This window comes from Mixophyes fleayi, chromosome 1, assembly GCF_038048845.1.
Source record: "Mixophyes fleayi isolate aMixFle1 chromosome 1, aMixFle1.hap1, whole genome shotgun sequence".
In the NCBI taxonomy this organism is placed as follows: Eukaryota; Metazoa; Chordata; class Amphibia; order Anura; family Limnodynastidae; genus Mixophyes; species Mixophyes fleayi.
The window spans coordinates 341,374,747-341,397,409 of NC_134402.1; the positions used below are offsets into that span (position 1 = coordinate 341,374,747).

At 41.0% G+C, this 22,663-nt stretch overlaps 1 long non-coding RNA gene across 1 annotated transcript in view; it reads left to right on the forward strand.

The window, feature by feature from the left end:
* Window positions 1-12,637: 12,637 nt before the first annotated feature.
* Window positions 12,638-22,663, forward strand: part of LOC142108758 (uncharacterized) — a 64,184-nt gene continuing 54,158 nt past the window's right edge. The window contains exon 1 of the long non-coding RNA XR_012680222.1: window positions 12,638-12,795. This is a non-coding gene — a long non-coding RNA (uncharacterized LOC142108758). The remainder of the gene's footprint in view (window positions 12,796-22,663) is intronic.

The following is a 22,663-nucleotide window of genomic DNA, read 5'->3' on the forward strand; positions in this document are numbered from 1 at the left end:
CCACTAGTCATGAACATGGGCCAGGGCCTAAGCCGTTCCTTGCCACTACGTGTCGTAAATGGCATATTGCCAACTTTACGTTTCTCCTCAGATGATTTTAAGTTTCTCTTTTTGCTACTTTTTGAGAACCTGGGCTTTTTGGATTTTACATGCCCTGTACTAGGAGATTGGGCATCGGGCTTGCCAGACGACGTTGATGGCATTTCATCGTCTATGTCATGATTAGTGGCAGCAGCTTCAGCATTAGGAGGAAGTGGGTCTTGATCTTTCCCTACTTTATCCTCCAAATTTTTGTTTTCCATTATATGTAGCACAAGAGAGCGTACCCAAAGCCACACACACTCGGCAAAGCCTTTAAAAATTATATGCGGCACAGGAGAGTACCACTGGACCTATACTGCTGAATCAGTGAACTTTGTAATATATCAGTACCACTGGACTTATACTGCTGAATCAGTGAACTTTGTAATATATCAGTACCACTGGACTTATACTGCTGAATCAGTGAACTTTGTAATATATCAGTACCACTTGACTTATACTGCAGAATCAGTGAACTTTGTAATATAGCAGTACCACTGGACTTATACTGCTGAATCAGTGAACTTTGTAATATAGCAGTACCAATGGACTTATACTGCAGGATTGTTTTGGGATATTTTTTTTTTTTTTTTTATAATTACTTTTTTTGTATTTTTTTTTATAACTTTTTTTGAAATTTTTTATAATTGGGGAATAATGGGGAAATAACAATGCCCTTAGAAGGACAGAGCACAGGACACAGCACCACTGGACTGAACAGGACACAGCACAGGGCCCAGCAGCACCACTGAACTCAGAAGGACAGAGCACAGGACACAGCACCACTGGACTGAACAGGACACAGCACAGCACAGCATAGAACTGAACAACACAGCACAGCACAGCACGAGATATAGCAGGACAGAGGACCACATAACAAAACCTCCATCTACCCTGATGAATGCCCGAGTGAAGATGGAGGCGACTAGCGGGGAATTTATAGGATCCGAGTTACGCGAGATCCGACAGCGGGATTATGACTCAGAGCCTCGGTTTCAGTTTTGCAATTGGCGGGAATACCCGGATCTGTCTCAGATCCGGCTTGGATCGGCAACGTTTGGGTGGGCTCGGATTTCAGATATCCGAGCCCGCTCATCTCTAATTTTTATATCTGTACACATTGATCAAACAATTTCAGTACTTATTGGAAAAACTATTGCCCAAAGCAGTGTGCTCTCCTTCCTCTGTGGGTTCCAGTTGTAAAAATAAGTAAAAGTGGGAAAGATGTGAGAAGGTTTTGTGGGGGAGGTGTGAGAAGGTTTTGTGAGAGAGGTGTGAGAAGGTTTATGGGGGAGGTATTAGAAGACTTTGTGAGGGAGGTCTGAGAAGGCTTTGTGGGGGAAGTGTGAGAAGACTTTTTGGGGGAGGTGTGAGAAGGCTTTGTGGGGGGGTGAGAAGGTTGTGTGGGGGAGGTGTAAGAAGGCTTTGTAGGGGAGGTGTGAAAAGGTTTTGTGAGGGAGGTGTGAGAAGACTTTGTGGGGGAGGTATGAGAAGGTTTGTGGTGGAGGTGTGATAAGGCTTTCTAGGGGAGGTATGAGAAGGTTTTGTGAGGGAGGTGTGAGTAGGGTTTTGTGGGGGAGGTGTGAGAAGGCTTTGTGGGGGAGGTATGAGAAGGCTTTGTGGAGGAGGTGTGAGAAGGTTTGTGGGGGAGGTGTGATAAGGCTTTGTAGGGGAGGTGTGAGAAGGCTTTGTGGGAGAGGTGTGAGAAGGTTTGTTGGGGAGGTGTGAGAAGGTTTTGTGGGGGAAGTGTGAGAAGGCTTTGTGGGGGAGGTGTGAGAAGGTTTTGTGGGGGAGGTGTAAGAAAGTTTTGTGGGGGAGGTGTGAGAAGGTTTGTGGGGGAAGTGTGAGAAGGCTTTGTGGGGGAGGTGTGAAAAGATTTTGTGGGGGAAGTATAAGAAAGTTTTGTGGGGGAGGTGTGAGAAGGTTTTGTTGGGGAGGTGTGAGAAGGTTTGTGGGGGAGGTGTGAGAAGGCTTTGTAGGGAAGGTGTGAGAAGGTTTTGTGGGGGAGGTGTGAGAAGGCTTTGTGGGGGAGGTGTGAGAAGGCTTTGTGGGAGCGGTGTGAGAAGGTTTGTGGGGGAGGTGTGAGAAGGCTTTGTGGGGAGGTGTGAGAAGGTTTGCCCGACATGTGCACCCTGGTGGAAGCACCTGGCAGGAGCTGCTTGAAGACGGAATTCAAATAGGAGAAATATTAGACCATTATCAATGGGATGTGTTTTATCTTGATGCTATTTCTTTTGGAACAGTTTTTTCCCAAATCCTCTAATTTTTATTTCACCCAGTCCATTTCTTAGGGGCATATACAATTAAGTGCGGCTAATTAGCATTGCAGTTATGCGTGGCTGCGCATGTAAGTATGTCAATACGGTACAGCAACATCACTGATATCCGTTCGCACCCCATAGGGTTGCGAATGAAAATCCGCGGTGTTGCGGTACCGTGGATTCACTTCTCAGGCCTTTCCATCATGTAGTCGTGATGCCCGCACCTAATTGAATAAGCCCCTTAGTGTGGTCAGTTTTTGATGCGCTACATATTGAAAGTGGCATAACTCATCCACCTTGGCCTTCATGGAGTCTGTCCAGCCGCCAATAGATGCTAGTTCCACTTTAAAATCATTATGTGTGCTAATTATTATACCAGTAAAGCTTTGTGTATGTAGTATTATGTTATATGTGCTAACTAGGCTAACAAAGCAAAACAGTTAGATCTCTAGGGGAAACGTTGTCTACAGGTAGGGTATGAGGAATGTATATAACAACATTATCTATTCCGCATATACAGTGGTATGGAAGAGACCATCCATCCCCCGGAGCTAGGAGTTGCAGCATTAGGACTAGATAAGTAGAGATGTATACCAGCAGGTGGTCTGAGCTCACATATGGTGACCAGGAGGGTTAAACGATTCCAAGACAGCCAACTACTGACTGTTGGGCCACCTCATGTAGTAGGTCAGCATTCTACAGGATAAACTGTAGGGACCACTAAGTGTGGGATTATGACTGCGGGGACCTCATTGCAGCATGGCTTTGACTTGGGCCTGTCAGGGCCGTCTCTTCCATTGGGCAAATACTTACTTTGCGGTCACATCAGCGGTGATCCGGCTCCCTCCCTGGTCCCCTCTTCCGTGCTGTGCACACAGTGAATGCTGGGCGTGATGTCACGCCCAGCATTCACTGCAACCACAGCACGGAAGAGGGCAGAAGAGACTCAGCGGCGCGGAAAAAAGAAGAGGATCGGACTTAAGGTAAGTTAAGGGGGCCCCTATATATATATATATATTTATATATATGTATATGTAAAAAAAAAGTGATTATATATATAACCACGTTTTTTTTACATACATATATATTTTTTTTACACACACATATATATATATATATATATATATATATATATATATATATTTTTAGGGGCCCGGTACACTGCATTGCCCGGGGGCCCATAAAGTAGTTAAGGTGGCCCTGGGGCCTGTAGGCCTTAGCTGTAGGTGTTAACCAAATTTACCTAAGTAGGATGGCAAGGTTTAAATAGCGAACCAGTTATCTTCCTAATAATACTGTTGATACAGGTAGCACTGGAATAAGACAACTGAAGCAAGGAGCTGAGGATGGTGCATTCTATTTAGTTTTAAAAAAAAAAGAACTTTAGAAAAACATGCACACCCACTAACACACACATACACGGTTGCCTGTGTCTCAAACAGGAATGTGCTACAATAATGCATAACTCCAATAAGTATCCAATGTTTTTATTTTCACCTTACTATTTTTTTTTTTAGAAACTGCTATTTTTCATCAGGACGCTCTGGAACAGATGGGCAATCCAAGCCCTCTCTGGGAGGGTAACATTTCACCCGCCTGTGTGGTCTTCTCATAATGCACATTTCTTTAAGGAGCAAAAAAAATCTTTATTGATTTGAAACTCAAATGAAAGATGACTGAGGGACTCTAGTTTCTATTAATTTTACATGGCTCTCCAACCCTCTCTGTCCATTTAAAATGGCACAAATTATGTGTATACCAAGGGCTGTTGAAAAACCACACTGTGAGTTGGGATTCAGGTTTCTTGTTGGTGATACTGAGGAAGTTCGAAATAGCCAGACTTTAACCCTGACCTGTCATTCATCAGCGCCTCCCATGGGTCATTTCTACAGCTTTCATCAGCCCTGACAATTTTTGTCACATAATTAGGCACCAAATCACCATATTCTTGTTACAGTGCAAACAGCGTTGTGCTGATTGTTAAGGTACTCTGTTCCAGCTGGGAGCATTCATTGCCTGGACAATCCACTTGATGGTAGTGCAGGCAGCGTTGCTCTTTATTTTCTCAAACATTCTGTAATATACTTAGCTAGAAATAACACCTTTGTGAGAACAGACACCTCATTCTGAATTTTATTATGTTATGTTAACAAAATGGGTGAATTTGTGAATTCTTACCACTGATCAACACAAAATGCTCTGTAATGTCAAATAAAAAATATTTTTCCCAAAATTACAATAGTAATTATTACAGACATATACGACAAAAGGTTATTGAAAAGTGGAAATCAGACTGAGTATATTAGAAGATTTCAAAGTGTCCCCCAGAGCACTGTCAAGTCCATCATAAAGAAATTAGAAAATAAGGGGCTGAAGCACAGTTGGCCGCAGCTCATACTTGTCTAATCTCCCGCAATTTCTGCAAGGTTCCCAAATTTTGGGGAGTCCTCCCGGATGAGGAGGCATCCTCCCGGGTCTGGTGGAAGTGGAGCTTAATGACGCGATTCCTATCATCAAGCCGAGCCCCTACTATGCAATGCCGTGAATTTTGGTATTTCATAGCAGGAGCAGGGCCATGGGGATGCAGTGATATTTTATTATAAATATACATATAAATGATAAATCTTAAATAATGAAAATAAATAAAGCAACAAAAAACAAACCTCACTTTATATTGCATTTTATTTTTTATATATTCTCCCTACAGCACCTTTTTATACATACCTGGCTGACGAATCCAATGTAAAATTCTTCTACTAACATACAAGGCCTTCAACAAAATTGCACCAACATACATTTCCTCACTTGTCTCAAAATATCTCTCAACTCGACACCTCCGTTCTGCACAAGATCTGCATCTCTCTTCCACTCTCATCACTTCCTCCCATTCCCGGTTACAGGACTTTTTTCGGGCTGCACCCACTTTATGGAATTCACTCCCTCGCACCACAAGACTTTCCTCTTGTCTTCAAACCTTCAAGCATTCTCTGAAAACCCACCTCTACAGACAAGCTTATAGTATTCCTCTACCACTGTCTTTATCTCCCTAGGTTACCCTATTACCACCCCAATAAAAGCAACAAACAACAGATATGTCTGTCCCATCATCACACTATTACACCCTTTATCACACTGTTCTCCCTTCATCCCACTGTGCCTTTCATTACACAATGCCCCATCACACTATGACCCTTCATTACCCTGTGCCCTCATCACATAGTGCCCCCATCACACTGTGACCCTTCATCACACTGTGCCCCTTATTACCCAAAGCCTTTATCACACTGTGACCCCTCATTACACTGTCTACCTTATTAATATGCCCCTCATCCACTGTGCCCCTCATTACACAGTAACTCATCACACTGTGACCCCTCATCACACTTTGCCCCTCATTCCACAGTGCCCTCATCACACTGTGACCCCTCCTCTGGCCACATGCTTTACTAACACATGCCCCCTCTGCCCACATGCTTTACACACACATACCCCACTCTGCCACCATGGTTTATTTACACATGCCCCCTCTGCCCACCTGGTTTACTTACACATGCCCCCTCTGCCCACATGCTTTACTTACACATACCCTACTCTGCCCATATGTTTTACACACACATGTTCCACTTTGCTCACATGCATTACTCACATTTGCCCCCTCCCTATCACATTACCCTTCTTTTTACCATTTTCTCCACAAGTAACTTCCAGTTACACAGGAACAGAAAGATTTCCAGCAGCCCACCTGCACTGTGTACCATGTAACTGCTGCAGCCACATGATCTGGTGATGTCACAGTGACTCTAAAGGTCCCTGAGCTGAGGGGGATCTAGCTACTACAGAAATGCTCTGCAGGCTGCCTATGCAGTCACACTGAGGCAGCCGCATCGCATACTACTCATTCATTCATAGAATATTGTAGTACAATGTCTTATGAATGGATGACTCAGCCGCATTGAGTAGTATGCGATGCGGCTGTCTATGCAGATATTGCCTGGGCAGCCTGTACCGCATTACCACTGGAGCACCAGGCAGCCTAAAATACAGTTTAATTGTCTGGCCCGGTGGGCATTTGCCCCTTTGCCCCCTTGCCAAACCCGCCCCTGCCAGACATATTATAATCTGTTTGTTTCTTTTGGCATGATCTCTGAGCACGTGAATCAGTATGTAATCTGACCACATGTGTGGCTGAATAGTACTGATCTAAATGTTCAGGTTCTATGCTATATGCTAAATAACTGGAACCAATGCAGGCATTTCCTGGTTGAACAGTGACTACATACATGTCCTAATAAACTGGACCCTTACCAATCTATGCCTCCACTTAAATCAATCTATTGCTGTATGGTAGTGGATTTGAAAATTGTCTTAGTAGTTAAGAGACATGTAAGGACTAACAACACCATAGTATTTGAAGAATAGCTAAAAAGATCAATGTTTAGTTACTTTAAAAAAAATATATATAACTTGAGAAAAGCAGGGAATTTTATTATACTGGTGCTACATAAATACATGTAATAATAATATTGTAAATGTAACTAGTACCTCCACAAATACTAAATATCCAAATCAAGTATAGTCATTTACATTGTATGCATGTATGGATAGAGCTCATTACTGTGCAATAAATAATAATAACAAATGTCCTTTCCTATGACTTTCCATTTCCTAACACCTGGTTTACATGCATTATTTGGATGTGATCTTGAGGTCAGAAGTTTCATGAGGTGCCATGATTTACTGAGCCGCATCCTCACCATGCTTCCTCCAGCACAGGACACTCTGGGGAGATATCCAGCACATGACACAACTTCTACTGAACTAGTCAGGATCCAGCAGACGTAGGAACACCTAGAAAGACATCCAATCATAGTCATAAATTTTAATGGCACCTGATGAAAGGGGGCATGGCAGAAGCCCTCAGCCCCATTTCCTGAAAGGTTCATATTGATAACAGGAAACAGGCTGTATGGTGTCATTTCCTTAGGTACCAAAAAACAATTTATTTGCACCACCGCATTAAGTGGACATCAGCTGGGTAGATTATATTAGCATATATTGGTCAACCAACAAATAAGCTACTTCTTATATATAAAAATGACAGCTGATGAGACTGTGCAGGCAAGATCATTCTGGTCACTTCTTGGGTATCTTTCCTGTCAAGATTCATGGAGGGGTTCAAAGAATATTTATTATTCTCTGATTTAAGGGAGATGCACGCCCAGTTAGAAGAGTGAGCATGAGCGATTAATATTGTGAGCATCTAGTCTACTGTACTGCTTGTAAACAAGATGATCTAGATTTTTCCTCTAAGATGGCCATATAAACAATTTTTACGCTTTTGAACAAACAATTCTAGATGGTTAAATAAATGTTTAATGGTGATATACACTTTGCAATAACATTTTTGGAAAACCGATTAGGATGGAACAAATGATTACTTCAAATTTCCCTTCATTAACGAACGTGTTAGCGTTCATTTATATTTCATCAATTTATCGTCACCCACACAAGTTTTGATTGGCTTACAATTCAAGTAAAATAATTGGGTCTTAATATCAGATTTTAATATGCACGGCCAGCTTTACAGAGGAAACAAACATTTGATAATTAAGATGTATGAAACACATATTCACCTCTAGTAAGTAGGTATTTGTATTGTACAACCATTCACCCAGAGGACCAACAACAATATAGAAGTGCTCACTTAATTCTACCATATTCTATAATATAATTATATATATATATATATATATATATATATATATATATATATAAACATACATATTATAAATTTAGATCACCAGTAGCACCAAATGGATATCGCTTTATTAGGCTATATTATTCCCATAAAAACAAAGATAGAACTGGGTCTGTAATACAATGCCAAGACCAGTTTATAACAATCTAAAGGGTAAAGGGGTAGATAGCCAGTTAGGCTTGGTAAACACTACAGGGTTTTTAGCTGGTTATCGGGCCAATCACACGATAAATGACCATTTGGCCCGATATTGCATTAGTGTATATTATAATTTCAAAGCACATTGTATCGTTTCATTTGATTTTTAAACTGGACTAAAAATGGGGTGTCGAAAGCCGCAGAGAGGTCCTGGAGGATGAGCAGGGAGAAGTGACCCCTGGATTTAGCCGAGAGGGGGTAGTAACTTTTTCCAGGGTGGTTTCAGTCTAGTGGAAGGGGTGGAAGCCAGATTGGAGAGGATCAGGGAGGGAGTTGTCCAAGAGGTGCCTGGTGAGTCTGTTGCAGACAACTAGCTCCAGTAGTTTAGAGGCATAGGGGAGAAGTGAAATGGGGCGGTAGTTAATGAGTGAGGTGGGGTCAAGATTGGGCTTCTTAAGAATGGGAGATATAATGGTATGTTTAAAGGAGGAGGGGACAATGCCAGTGGAGAGTGACAGATTGAAGAGGTGTACAAGGTAGAAGCAGGCAGTGGGGGAGAGGGATGGGAGGAGATGAGAAAGGATGGGATCCAGGTGGCAGGTAGTAGGGAGAGGACTTCTTCATCCGAGGTAGTGTGTACAGATGAATCGACATGCTGATCAGGACTTTTTTTTTCCAGTCGTTGGTAAAACCGTAAAAGACATTGCATCAGGATAAATTTTGTTTATTGTGCACCCAGCCTTAAAGTATATATATATATATATATATATATATATATATAAATACCTTTTGATACGACGAAACGCGGTGTGAAGATTATCTAAAAAGCTTCAGTCTTGGAACATCTGCAGGAAACTGAGTTCTCTAGAAATAAGATGTACTATGTACAGGCATTTGTTTGTCATTTTTAATTGTATTAAAATCTTTTCTAGTTTATGTGGTGACGTCCTTAGTACTGTGGATGAATGCTGGGTATAAGCATACTACACTATGATATTCTTCCTGTTTTAGTTTCTAGCACACAATTTGGATTGATCATTTTGAAGAGAAGCTGCTGAAGAAAATTTTCTGCTCCCATACCAGATAAGTTACATATTCTTTATCCTTTGATACATCGCTAATCACTCCTTATCTAATTTAATTTAAGTTGATTATTATACTACACTATGATTTGGCGCTTCTGTTCTTTATGCTTTTGATAGGTTGGGCATCTGCAAATAGCTGCCACTGGACGTGAAGCAGCCTACTGTATGTGTTTATTACTTATGACTGTGCACGTTTCATCACTGTATTTCAGCTAAGAGCCTTTGGTCTATACACAGTTCTTTATGTATATGTTTATGTATATCTATCTATCTATCTATCTATCTATCTATCTATCTATCTATCTATCTATCTATCATTCATATATTTATATCTTGGCACGCATGTCATCATACCTTTGTATGGTTGGGCATTTGTCAGTGTTTGTCACTATTGTATATGGGATTTATAAACATTATGCTAAGTGACCTTATTTATTTGTCATCTTTAACTTGTAACATTCTGATGCTCTGTCTTTAACTCATAAAAAAAAATGTTTTTGTCCTGATCAATTGTAAGCTTCACGATCTTGCAACTAAAATGTGTATTACATGATGCAGCCTCTCCCAGAAACACATTAATCTATTTACACATTTTACTGCTCCTTCAACAAAGGTCTTCTGCTGAGATCAGCCCTGCATATTGTGCACCGGGTGTGTTCTGACTTCATGACGCAGTCAGGAATAAGGGGCAAGTTTTTCCGATTACTATACCAATTTAAGACCATACCTAGGGTGTGTGTATTATTTAATGATGTAGAGAACAGGCCTCATTGTCTATATGCGTCAGTGTAAATAATAATTAGAGGTATTACAAATGTTTCTGGGGGTCAACAAGTTGCCATTAAATACGCCACAAATCCTATATGGAAAGGGAGGGATAGATTTTCCAAGAGGTGTATATTGCAAAATCAATATAATAATGCAGTGAAAATCCACCCTAATCCCTCTTGCTTTACAAGGTACTGTGCAGCTGTCTTGATTAATGTGCAGCGCTTGGAATGCATGTGTGTACAGCTGGTCAGGACGTGCACCTGCAGATCAGATGGGTCCACAACCCTCGCTCATATTCCGCCTTGTTACAAGTGGCTATCTGAGTCTATTGTTTTGAAAACTGTACTAAAAGTCTATAAGGGGATAAGGGAGAAATTAGAATTACATTTGTTTTCTTGCTTGTTTAAAGTGTGTATTTCCACTAAATACAGGCATGACATTTTGAGTTGACAGAATTGATTACATAATGACATTAATTACTATGTGACAATTTCTGGAAAAGCTACTGTGCCTGCTTTTTTTCATTTGTGTCTCTGTCTGTCTTAACCCATTGTTCGGTTTTATTACACAGTTTTATAATCAATAAAAATAATTGATCACTATAAATACTGAATTCTCCAAATATGTCTCACTATACTAAAAGTGAATTTAGTTAATGGCCAACTAGACTATTTATATGTTTAACTCAGGTGAACCTGTTGTCAGAGTCAAAAACATTAATTTTATGTAAAAAATACAAAACTCACCTGTCTTCATATGTTTATTGATCTCCCCGCCTTCTATATATGCACCGCCTTTTGGACCTACACAGAAGGGGGTTTTGGCTTAGGGACTATCTCATACACCTTTAACATGCACTATAATGTTTGTATATACATCTGTTTAGACAAGAAGCACTTACAAAATCTATTAAGTCTACAATGAGTGAGAGTTATAACATTTTGGTTTACTCATTTATTTGTATACTAAACTAATAAACTCATAGCCAACATAAACTTTAGTACAGATTGTAATGGACTTTTGAACAGATTGAATAAATTGGGGAATGTATTTGGAGATAGGGTTTTTCGACCGTCTGCGCTTGTGAGTGAAAAATCTGTTGTTGTTGTTGTTGTTGTTGTTGTTGTTGTTGTTGTTGTTGTTGTTTGCTGCCTGACAGAGGATACAGGAGTTCCTGGTCCTGTGAGTTCAGATTAGTTGGAGGTTTTCCGTGGCGTCATTCCCGGCACCTCCGCTGCCCCATGGTCTTGTATCACCAGCTGCCCAGATGGTGGAACACGTCCTCGTTCACCAAAACCATTAACCTCCATATTTAACACACTACACTACCACACCTACCTAACGCATTTCACCAAGAAACACTGTCCTTATACTGACAAAAATTGCTACTAGCTATTATGAGCTATAGACATTCTATAGCTACCAACACTGTCCTTAACCGGGAGCCACCACCATTTGCCTGACACTGTCTGGAGCCCCCATTACTTTGTGTCTTTGGGCATACACAAGAGAAGGGGGTAACTCTGTGTGTTGGATCTCAGCTGAACACAGATTGACCAATCACCTATTACATAATGCTGGATGACCTGGATTTCCATGTTGCAGGCCACGAACATGCCCAGATTCCAACCCTAATTTAAAAGGCCTTTAAATCCCAAATAATTACCACATGAAAACCTTTAAATAATGTGTTGGTTATCCCATCAGCATTGCCAGTTATGTTAACAGCCCTTTTGTTGGGTTAATCATCCAACAACATACCTGTCACCATAACTGTGATAAGCTGAGTTAGCATTATTTATGTAACTGTAGTAATAAATATTATTATTATTATTATTGCACCCGCACACATAAAGAATGGTGGTAGAGGCTCCATCTAAAAATTTCAATGTCAGATATATGTGTTTTTTATATATTTGTCATAATATTAATATAGTACAAATGCAAGCACAAATTTTAATGAGTTTCAAGTGATGATGTTGGGGCAAACCACAATTTTTGTGCAGCAAAAAAAGTTTTTTTTATGTTAATAACACACACAATACTGCTATATCATCATTAATAATAATATACTATCAATCTTTACATTGAATCCCTTCTTACCTACAGAGGGTATCTATGAATTACATATGGCTTTGACTGGACCAGTTCACCTTTGCATGGATAGAGATCACAGAAAACAATGGGTGTGCAAAATTGGTTGGTGATGCCATTATGTACAAATGTATTGCCCATCATGGCCTGACCAGAACGGCACAATTCAAAAGAAGTAGACAGAAATTTGCAGAGCTTACTGGTCGTAAATGAACCTTGCTGTTTTACAATATCTTCCACAATGGAATGCATAACTGAATTACTGAACTCAAAGCAGCACTCATAACACTAATGTATTTTTAATAGCTTTGGCCAAGGTCTGCCACTAAAAGGATTAATGGTAAATAAGCATTACATAACTTTTTTCTTTGTAATATTTCAAATTAAATTGACTTTTTATCTACAGTTACAAGTCAAAAGGATATAACATTTTCCTGACAATTCTATTATTAGTCATTTTTATTTCAAACCCAAAGCTACAGTGTCAGAAGTCACAGTCTATATTTACAAACCATTACAATGCCTGCTGAATCTTACTCCTTTTCCTCTGTTTAGGACAACACTGACAATATGCAGGAGATAGGTAGATAAAGAGATCCACGAAAATGTAAGCGTTTATTTCTTAAGCAAATAGCTATAACATAGAAAAAGGTTTTACAGGTACTGTTGAAAAAGTACATAATGATGGATTCACTTTAAACAGTGTTTTCCATATTCTGCCTTTAATTCCCATTTAAGTCTATATGTAAAATAAACATAAGTAGCATTAGCCTTTTGATAAATCATTCAATTGACATTGGCTCCATACTGTACAAAGCAGTGCATGGCAGCACAAGGTCAGGATATTTAGTTGTAGAACATTCACAAGTAAGAATCCAGAAAGACCAGTCTTTAGCTAGGACTAAACAGACAAACAGTCACTGAAGCATAGGAGACAGAGGTGAGGGGAATCACAACTACACTTTTTTTCATGAGCTAGGTTTGAATTATGCTGTAGTGTATACAATGAATCTGTGAAGTTTCTAATGAGACTGTGAGCTAAAGAACGACATTTAAAAGTCACATTCAGCATGTGAAGTGCTTATCAGTAAAACATCATACTGGACCTTGGTTTGTTAGAACCTACAGCGTGCCTAATTATGGACCTCGGCCCTTGTGGCTCGCAGGTGCTGCAAACACTGTATTTCTAACTGGTTTTAATGCTGTTTTTTTGTCACCTTATTAAAAGCACTTAGCAGGTAGAATATACTGTTTTTAATCGAGCGATACACATAGCAACACTAGGGTCCATTTATAGTTGGGCGCATTTGCGCACTGAACATATGTAAGAAAGTTGCACACAAAACAATGTACTTACATGCATATGTTAAGTCAGCCACATCTCAAGAAGCAACCGGCTCAAAAACAGTACAATTTGCTCTAGGTGTCAGGGGGTAAATTTATCAAGCTGCAGGTTTGAAAAAGTGGAGATGTTGCCTATAGCAACCAATCATATTCTAGCTGTCATTTTGTAAAATGTACTAAATAAATGATAACTAGAATCTGAGTGGTTGCTACAGGCAACATCTCCACTTTTTCAAACCCGCAGCTTGATAAATTTACCCCCAGGTTTACAAGTATGTATAATTATGCCAGACAGTAACACAGAGATGGCTTGATAGTGTTTGTGGTAAATGCTAAATTGGCATTATCCAATTTGTACACAATACCATAATGCAATGAGGTGTGATGTACACAGATAATAGTGTCTTCACAGTTATAAAGAAATGCAAAAGTCACATTTTCCGGTAGATATGTATTGTGTGGAAAAATATACTTTCAACTCTATGGGGCTGTTTCAATTCGACTGCGTTATTCTAGGAATAATGCGGCTGCACTATTACCGTTACTATGGTATAGGTGTGTAATATTACTGTTAGTACGGTAATTGTAACGCTGATTTTTGTTCACAGCTCTCAAGGCCGCAAGCAAAAATCCAGGTTAAAATTACCGTATTAAAGGTAATAGTACTAGCGCCACGTAATCCAAGACCAGGGGTCGTCAACCACCGGCACGCGTCCAAGAAGTGGCACGCTGACCACTTTTGTCTGGCACGACGACGCTGAAGTTGCTTCAGTGAAGCAGCCGATGATGGCCGAAACGGAGCTTCTGCGCATGCGCAGAAGCTCCGTTTCAGCCCTCACCGGCTGTTTTATTGAAGCAGCTCCCTGGTTTCTGGAGAAAGACGAGTTTACAAAGGTAAGTAAGGGCAGCAAATTGAGGGGCACATATACTTGGCATACTTTATATTTCTGGGGGCAACTGTGGCATACTATGTTTGTGGGGGCAACTCTGGCATACTATGTATTTGTGGGGCAACTGTGGCATACTATGTATTTGTGGGGGCAACTGTGGCATACTATGTATTTGTGGGGGCAACTGTGGCATACTATATATTTCTGGGGGCAACTGTGGCATACTATATATTTCTGGGAGCAACTTTGGCATACTATATATTTCTGGGGGCAACTGTGGCATACTATATATTTCTGGGGACAACTGTGGCATACTATATATTTCTGGGGGCAACTGTGGCATACTACATATTTCTGAGGGCAACTGTGGCATACTATATATTTATGAGGGCAACTGTGGCATACTATGTGTTTCTGGGGGCAACTGTGGCATACTATGTGTTTTCTGGGGGCAACTGTGGCATACTATGTGTTTTCTGGGGGCAACTGTGGCATACTATGTGTTTCTGGGGGCAACTGTGGCATACTATGTATTTCTGGGGGCAACTGTGGCATACTATGAGTTTCTGGGGGCAACTGTGGCAAAGTATGAATTGTGGGCACAACTATGAGGCATAAGATGAATTGGGGACACAATTATGAGGTATGATGTAAACTGGGGCACTACTATGCGGCAAAACGTTTTTTTGCTGGTCCCTTACTGTTAATATGATATTAGCCTCATAAAATGAGACATCATTTTATATATATATATATATATATATATATATATATCTCCGAGAGGGGAGGGGGCGGCCACAAATTGCCAGGGCCTGCTTGGTAGCCCGAGTCCCCACTGGAGACCTATCTTTAAAAATATTTTTTTTATTTTAAAAGTACTTTTTTTATTGAGTGCAGGGGGGATCGGTAGTGGCTAAATCCCCTTCAGCTCAGGTATCTTCAGACACCAGGTCATGTGACTGCAGTGGTCACATGGTACTCGGCGGGCTGCTGGATATCTTCCCATGCTGTGCAATGGAGAATAAGGTAAGAAGAAGGTGTGCTGGAGAGGGGGCATGTGTGACTAAAGGTGCTGGGCAGAGGGGGGGCAAGTGTGATTAAAGCATGTGGGCAGAGGGGACATATGTGAGCAAAGCTGCTGAGCAAGGGGCATGTGTGAGTAATGCATTTTTCTGTAAGAGGGTGGCCTGGTGCTTTTCACCTGCTAGACATGTCCCCAATGATGCACTGCCACACCCCCAATTGTACGACCACTTGCATGGTAAAACAAATGTTTTTTTTTTACCATGCTTGACTATAAGAGGGGACACATGAAATTGCTGTACTGGGGCCATAAATTTCTCTAGGCAGCCCTGTATGTATGCATGTATGTATGTATATATATAAGACTTTGGCGTGAGTTGGTCAGCTTAACATATATTGCAATATGTGGAACTAACATTCCCTGTTTTTACTATAGAACAGTACTTGGTACAGCATTAATTATGTGTTTGGAGAGTGCAGAGTATCCCTGTTTTCTTTTCCTATATATATATATATATATATATATATATATATATATATATATATAATCACACCCAACTGGCACACCTGGGCCTCATTAGATTTTAGCCGGCACTCTGATAGAAAAAGGTTGCCAACCCCTGTCCTAGACTAATGTGGCTGAATTGAATATGCCCCGTTTGCATCCGTCAACAAATTGATACCTATAACACATCCCTTGATGATCCAATCTGCCCAATATCATTTACACTTAGCACAGCTATACATATGGCCATATTGGACAGATCTGGGCGTTCGGCATTCAGACCACCATTGCTTATTGGTTATTTTTTTGTACATCTTCTGTATGCTTTAAAATTGCTCTAAAGTTACAGCAAACCATTGTGCGAGACCCTGTTACAAAGACAGTTCAGTGTCAGACTGTGTAACCCAGCACTCTAATTTACCTCATATTTTACCCAAGACAGAACTATTTACTACTGGAGTTGCGAAGGTGAAGATCTATTAAACTCTGTCAGCAACTCTGTCTGCAGCTGAATTACAATGCAGTAAGCATGTCACAATGCAAAAAGGTATCTGTATGTAAAAAGTACATTTACGGCAAATTCTGGCTCCTGTTCCACAGAAAGGACTGATTTTGTCTGATAAAATATCTTAAAACCTTTAGTTTTAGTGGGTATTTTTCTGTTTCTGTGTCAGATTTAACAATAAGCAAAACAATCTCCATATCCTGCTAGGTTTATAGAGCAATCTGCAAAAGTGTTCCATGGTTGGATGATTTTACTGTAGTTTGCTAAGTGGCACAACAGGTTTGGGATATATAGACACCATCACTTACACTCCTTGTTTTTCTTTCCCCTCCATCCTGCAGTTGTGTCATGCCTTGCCTCAGTCCTGCACCAATGCCCACATAAATTGTGCTTGTAGCTGCAGTAAGCTAAGCCAGCACAATGTTTGGGTGGGCTAACTTACCTCCCCCTAAGGAGACAACCCAGGTGGTAGACAGACAGGCCTGGAGCCTGGGCCGCATCATTTACTCCTTGGAGGAGTAGGATCCCTTAACTAAAGAAAGCATAGTATTCAGTATTCCTCTTTGCATGCATTCATGAAAACACGGTTATTACTGCAGACAATTTATAAAGCCATTTATTTTGCCAGGAGAGCATGACACACTCTGTGCTTGAATGGGCCTGCAGCAGACATGGTGCTCCTATGAAAACACAACAGTAAATAAATCAGGTGGGGGAAATCGGCCTGTCCTCCTTCTACTCCTCTGATTGTTTTTACACTCTGCGCCTGCGACCTGCTCGGAAATAAATCCTCTAAGACAGAACGTGGAGCTTCACAATTCATTATTGAGCAGCTTTCCTCTTCTTACTCTCCGGGGAGTGAGTGTATCAAGCTGAGCATTGTATTTCTGCAAACAGAGGTTTAAAGGCTTACACATTAAGTCTGTGGGAGTTCTCAGCCTACTGGCTGCAATAGTGCGTGTATCACTCTCCATCAACTCATGGGCATAAATGTCACTGATGCAGGTGGGATAGGTAGAAATCCATGGCAGTAGTATGACTGGGTAGCTAAAGGTTTATCTCTTTACATATTATAATTATCTTGATTGTTTTCTTCCCTCATCTGTTTTTTGTTAACAGTCTGAAAACCGCCAGGAGTGAGCTGATTATTCAGTCACATATTTATCATTTTACAACCAGGCGTCGCATGAACAAATACAATTAATAGATATACAATGGGGGAAATAAGTATTGTGACTCTACGGTAGAACTGATGAACTGCTCTATGTACCAGCTCATCTCACTAGTCACTACTATTAGTAGAACGTAAGTATTTATGCGCTTTCTTTGTAGAGTGACTTACTATCCATGGTTTCCATTCCCATCACACTTTTATAATTTGTCCCGAACAATTCCACAGTTTTGTTCTAAATATGACAGGCCTTTATTTATGGACGATGACATGTATGAAACATATCAGGTCTGTTTTGAATTAATGTTGAGCACTCAGGTTACATTCTCCTAACGTTTAGCCATCTGAACCCAACAGAGAAATACACTGAGGGGAACATTTTTGCATTCGGGACCTAATCTTCATTTAATGGCTCTTATCTGTGTTTTCAACTGGCTAAACAACATGGACGGAGTAAGTCTTAATCCTATGTTAATATTTATTGAAACGTGTAGGAAACACATGTAACACCCCCTTGTGTATTAAGCGTTGTGAGGGTATATATATATATTGAACCACGCAGATGCTTCTCACCTTGGTACTTGGTTTTCAGTGCCTCCACCCGAATCTCTGCTTTCTCTTCTGGGGGGTGTTCAAAAGATACACCAGGGGGAGATTCGGGAAACCCCCTGCCCAGTATTAACACTCTGTGACAAAATGTGTGCTGCAAAAGCCAGCCAGGCACATTTATTTAAATGGAAATCCTAAATGCAGCTTTGTAATTTTATAGAAAAATATACTTTGGTATAATTTGAAATAATAGTGCAAACAATACAATACAGTAATAAAACAAGTGTGGATGAAAGTGGCGCACCACTTCTTACTATGCACACCAAGTTAACACAAAAACTCGCAATAAATCAATAACAGCATACAATATAATATAATATATAACAATATAACCATTAACTGTCACAGCTTTATACACATGAAAAAATATATCAGATATCTTACTTGCTCCTGATACTGTGAATATCTTGCAGGGTGAATTTATATATTTTCCCTTATAGCCCTACAATGTACTGCCAAACACACACAGCAGTATTCAAACACACCACACAAATAGAGCAGTGCACTGCAAGTTGGGGCCCTTCTGTATGTATGCAGCATGGCATGGAAACATTATGTGTCCAGTTTGCAGATTTTGGAGATCTTTAAATCACTTGCAGTGAGGTACAGCAGTCACAGTATGCAGACCCTCCTCTAGCAACAACTGTAAAATCCTTTCTAATTTGTATCCTGGGACTTGTAGTTCCACAAGTGCTGATTAGACACACACTTGGTGCATATTTACCCAGACTTGCCAACTCTCCCGAAATATCCGGGAGACTGCCGCATTTTGCGAGAGTCTCCCGGGCTCCCGGGCGAGTGTGGCAATCCCCCGCATCTGGATAATTCTGCCCACTTCCTAGTGAAGTGGGCAGAATTAAGTCCCAAACGCCGCGATTCCCGGTGAATCGCGGCATTTGGCCCCGCCCCCCGCTGTCAAATGACGCATTTTGCGTCATCACGTCATGGGGGCAGGTCCAAAATGACGTCACTTGGAGCCCCGCCCCCCGTTACGCCCACCTCCTCTGCAGGCTCCCGGATTTCACCAACAGAAAGTTGGTAAGTATGTATTTACCTGCCCACCCATCTATCCCTAACTCTTCAGCCCTTGTGGCCAGATATAGTCCAAACCCCACTTGAACAACAACAGATAGATAAAAATAACCAGTAACTTATCTGCACCAGTGTGTCACAGGTCTGAACTTGATTATCTCCAAAATGGCTGACTTGTAAAATGTCCTTCTTCAGAGATGCATGCAAACCTCCTCCTACAGCTTCAAACTGTGGCTTCCAGCAGGTTCTGTTCAGAACTGCACCGAGCTTTGATATCTCTGCAGACTGCTCTCTCTGCTCAGATCACTCATCCAGTGCCCTTCTGCCTAGGGTCACCTATCTGAACTGGTCACACAGCTCAGTCTCTCCCAGGATGCTCCTCTCTCCCTCTCTCTCTCCGCCCTCTGGTTTCTCAGTCTTCTTAGGCTCCGCCCCCTCTTCATAACAGCTTTCTGGGAGATGTAGTTCCTTCTCCTTGACTGGTAAATAGCTATATGCATCTCTTTTCTTACTGATGCAATTGTGATTATTAGCCCCTGGGTGCTCAAGTCCAACTGCAGCATCCCCAGGGGTTACACACAATAAAAAGAGGATAATGTATTCTATACTGTTGATAATAAGGATGCGGGAAGTCACTGAGCAGTTTCATGACCATATATAAGCACAAGCAGGGCCGGCCATAAGAAAATTTGGACCCCTTGACAATTTTTAATCCCGTGATCCACCTCCCCTTAAGAGATGTGTTTTAAAAATGTTATATCTCAAGGTCTATTTAATAAAATAAAGTTTAGAAAAATAATTTTACAAAATGTCTTCATGTGTAAGTTGTTTCAATAATAGCCATGAGAACATTGGACTCCAGGGATGTGTCCCCTCTGTCACAACCTGTGGGGAGCCCTGGGCACAAGACTGTGGGCCTAGTGCTTTTATACAGGTCATGTATTAACCAGTAGAGTTTATTTACTGTGTTTGTTCCCAATCGTAAAAGTGCTAGGGCATTTACTGGGCTATATAAATAAATGTTGATGATGATGATGATGGAACTTCTTGGTGACTTCTAATGAATTCTTGTAATATAAACATGCAATATTTGGAATAATAAGTCAAGGAAATATATTGGTCACTGGTGCGAAATAACTGATAAAATGGTCTATAAGGTGAGATGGGTTGTTGCAAGAAAAACTGTAACACATTGTTATGTCCCCCTTTATGTACAATTCTACACAATGTAGAGCTGTCAGTAAAGATAAAACCCACCTATATATAAGGAGCTGGGTAGTGAACAGGTTAACATCACATCTCATCGATTTGAAAGCTATTTTGCTGGTAATTCATCATCATCATCATCATCATCATCATTTATTTATATAGCGCCAACATATTCCGTAGCGCTTTACAATTGGGGAGTAGATATACATTACTGAATATGTATTTTAATTGTAGTTTAATCATATCCACTATTGAAGTAGTTCTGGGATTTACTGTCCCTGTTAATATTAATACTATTTATTTATAAAGCATCCAAGATTTTATAGCTGGACAATTGTAGAACTACAAATAAGACATTATTAATACAGTAAGTAAATCACAAATACATGAAGCAGTCACACAGACGTAGCATATGAGTGTGAGTAAAAACCTGTAGGGACTCTCGCAGAATGTAGCAGAAGACATATTATGGACATATGAGGAAGACGGACAGTAAACAGACATCAGACAATAGGTAGAGAGGGCCATGTCCATGAGAGTTTACATTCTAGAACAGAATTATATTCCTCTATGTACTAAGCTATGGGCTGCAGATATTCAGGATAAGTAAGACACACGCCCCAATATGAGGACCTCACCAAGAGAAATACAGAACTGGGGACACTCACCACCTCTTGATGGTTGTCTGAGACTTCCAAGAATGGTGTCAAGTAAAGGGGCCAACAACCCTCCCACAGAGCTGTCTACAAGTACTAGTATGTACCACCCACTCTAGTGTTAACTATAACAACAACAACAGAGTCCTAACAAAACTCTCTAAGTGACCAGTATGTTGCACAACAGTAACTTCTAACACTAGGGGGTCAATTCAATTTGGCACTAATACCGTTAGTATGGTAAAAGTGCGCAGTATTACCGCTAGTATGGTAAAAGTGCGCAGTATTACCTTTAGTACGGTAAATTTAACGCTGTTTGCTCGCACCTCTCGGGGCCGCAAGTAAAAATCTGGGTTAAAATTACCATATTAAAGGTAATAGAACTAACGCCAAGTGGCCAAATTGAATCTGCCCCTAGGTGTAGTATACTACCCTATATGTAAGACACCCACAATTCCATACAGCCAAACAAAGGAGAAACAAACATAAAAATACAAGACAAGATACCAAAAGCCTATCTTTAATGGGGGCCTGAAGAATGAGTGCAAAGACACAATGCACAGAGTTAATCACAGGTCTTTAAGTGACCACTTGCAAAAAATGGCCACCAGGGATGAAGGTAGAAAATGAGGGTACCAGACTGGGCATGGTCTCTAAATAACTCCTAACCTCCTACTTGATGGAAGGCCTAATGCCTAGAATTCCCCCACAGGCCTAGTGCCTGAATTTGTTGACCACAAGCTATACCTGATTTACTGTGTCCACAGTTTACTAAGCCTGAGTGTAGAAGTTTGCCCAAATAATTGAAAAGGCCTAAAAGTAAGCTTGAGGAGCCAGGGTCCTCGTGTCCACTAACTGCTCTATGGGCCTAGTGTCCCAAAATGAGGTACGGGCCTCGTGCCCGAATGTGAAAGAAGTAGAGTGCAGGTGCACACCTGTGTAGCGTTGCCCAAAGGGAGCCATGATAGCTTGGTGCCTTGCCCCTGCTGCAACTCCTGTGGATGGCCACCAGCAGTCTTCTTACTTGATCGCAACATTCCCTGTCCACAGAGAGGCCAGACTTACCTGCAGTGGAACAGAGGTCGGGTAAGTAGCATCTTCTTTTCTTCACCTCCTGGCCAGGTCCAGCAGTGTCCTCTGGGTGGCTCATCTTCTTCGTTCTCTTCATGGGCACTGCTCCAAGGGCGCTCTCTTAAAGCAGAGCGGTACCAAATATAAGAACACAGCTCTGCTCCAAAAGCAAAGCAGAGCTGACTTCTGCTTCCTCTGTTGTGGAGAAGGGGAAGGATCAATGCACACACTCCACATGGTAATGATAAATCTTATTACAGCGTGCACGCTGTATCACTGACCCGACTCTTCCTTCAGGCACTAACACCCCCCCTCAAGCAGTTGACCATGCAAAGGGAAGAGACAAGTATGAAGGAAAGAGAGGAAATGTGGCACGCTTCCTTGCTTGTTAGCGTCAGTACATAAATACCATCGTTCTTAGCAGCTAGCATAGTATTGTAACATCTTGCTATATTTCAGT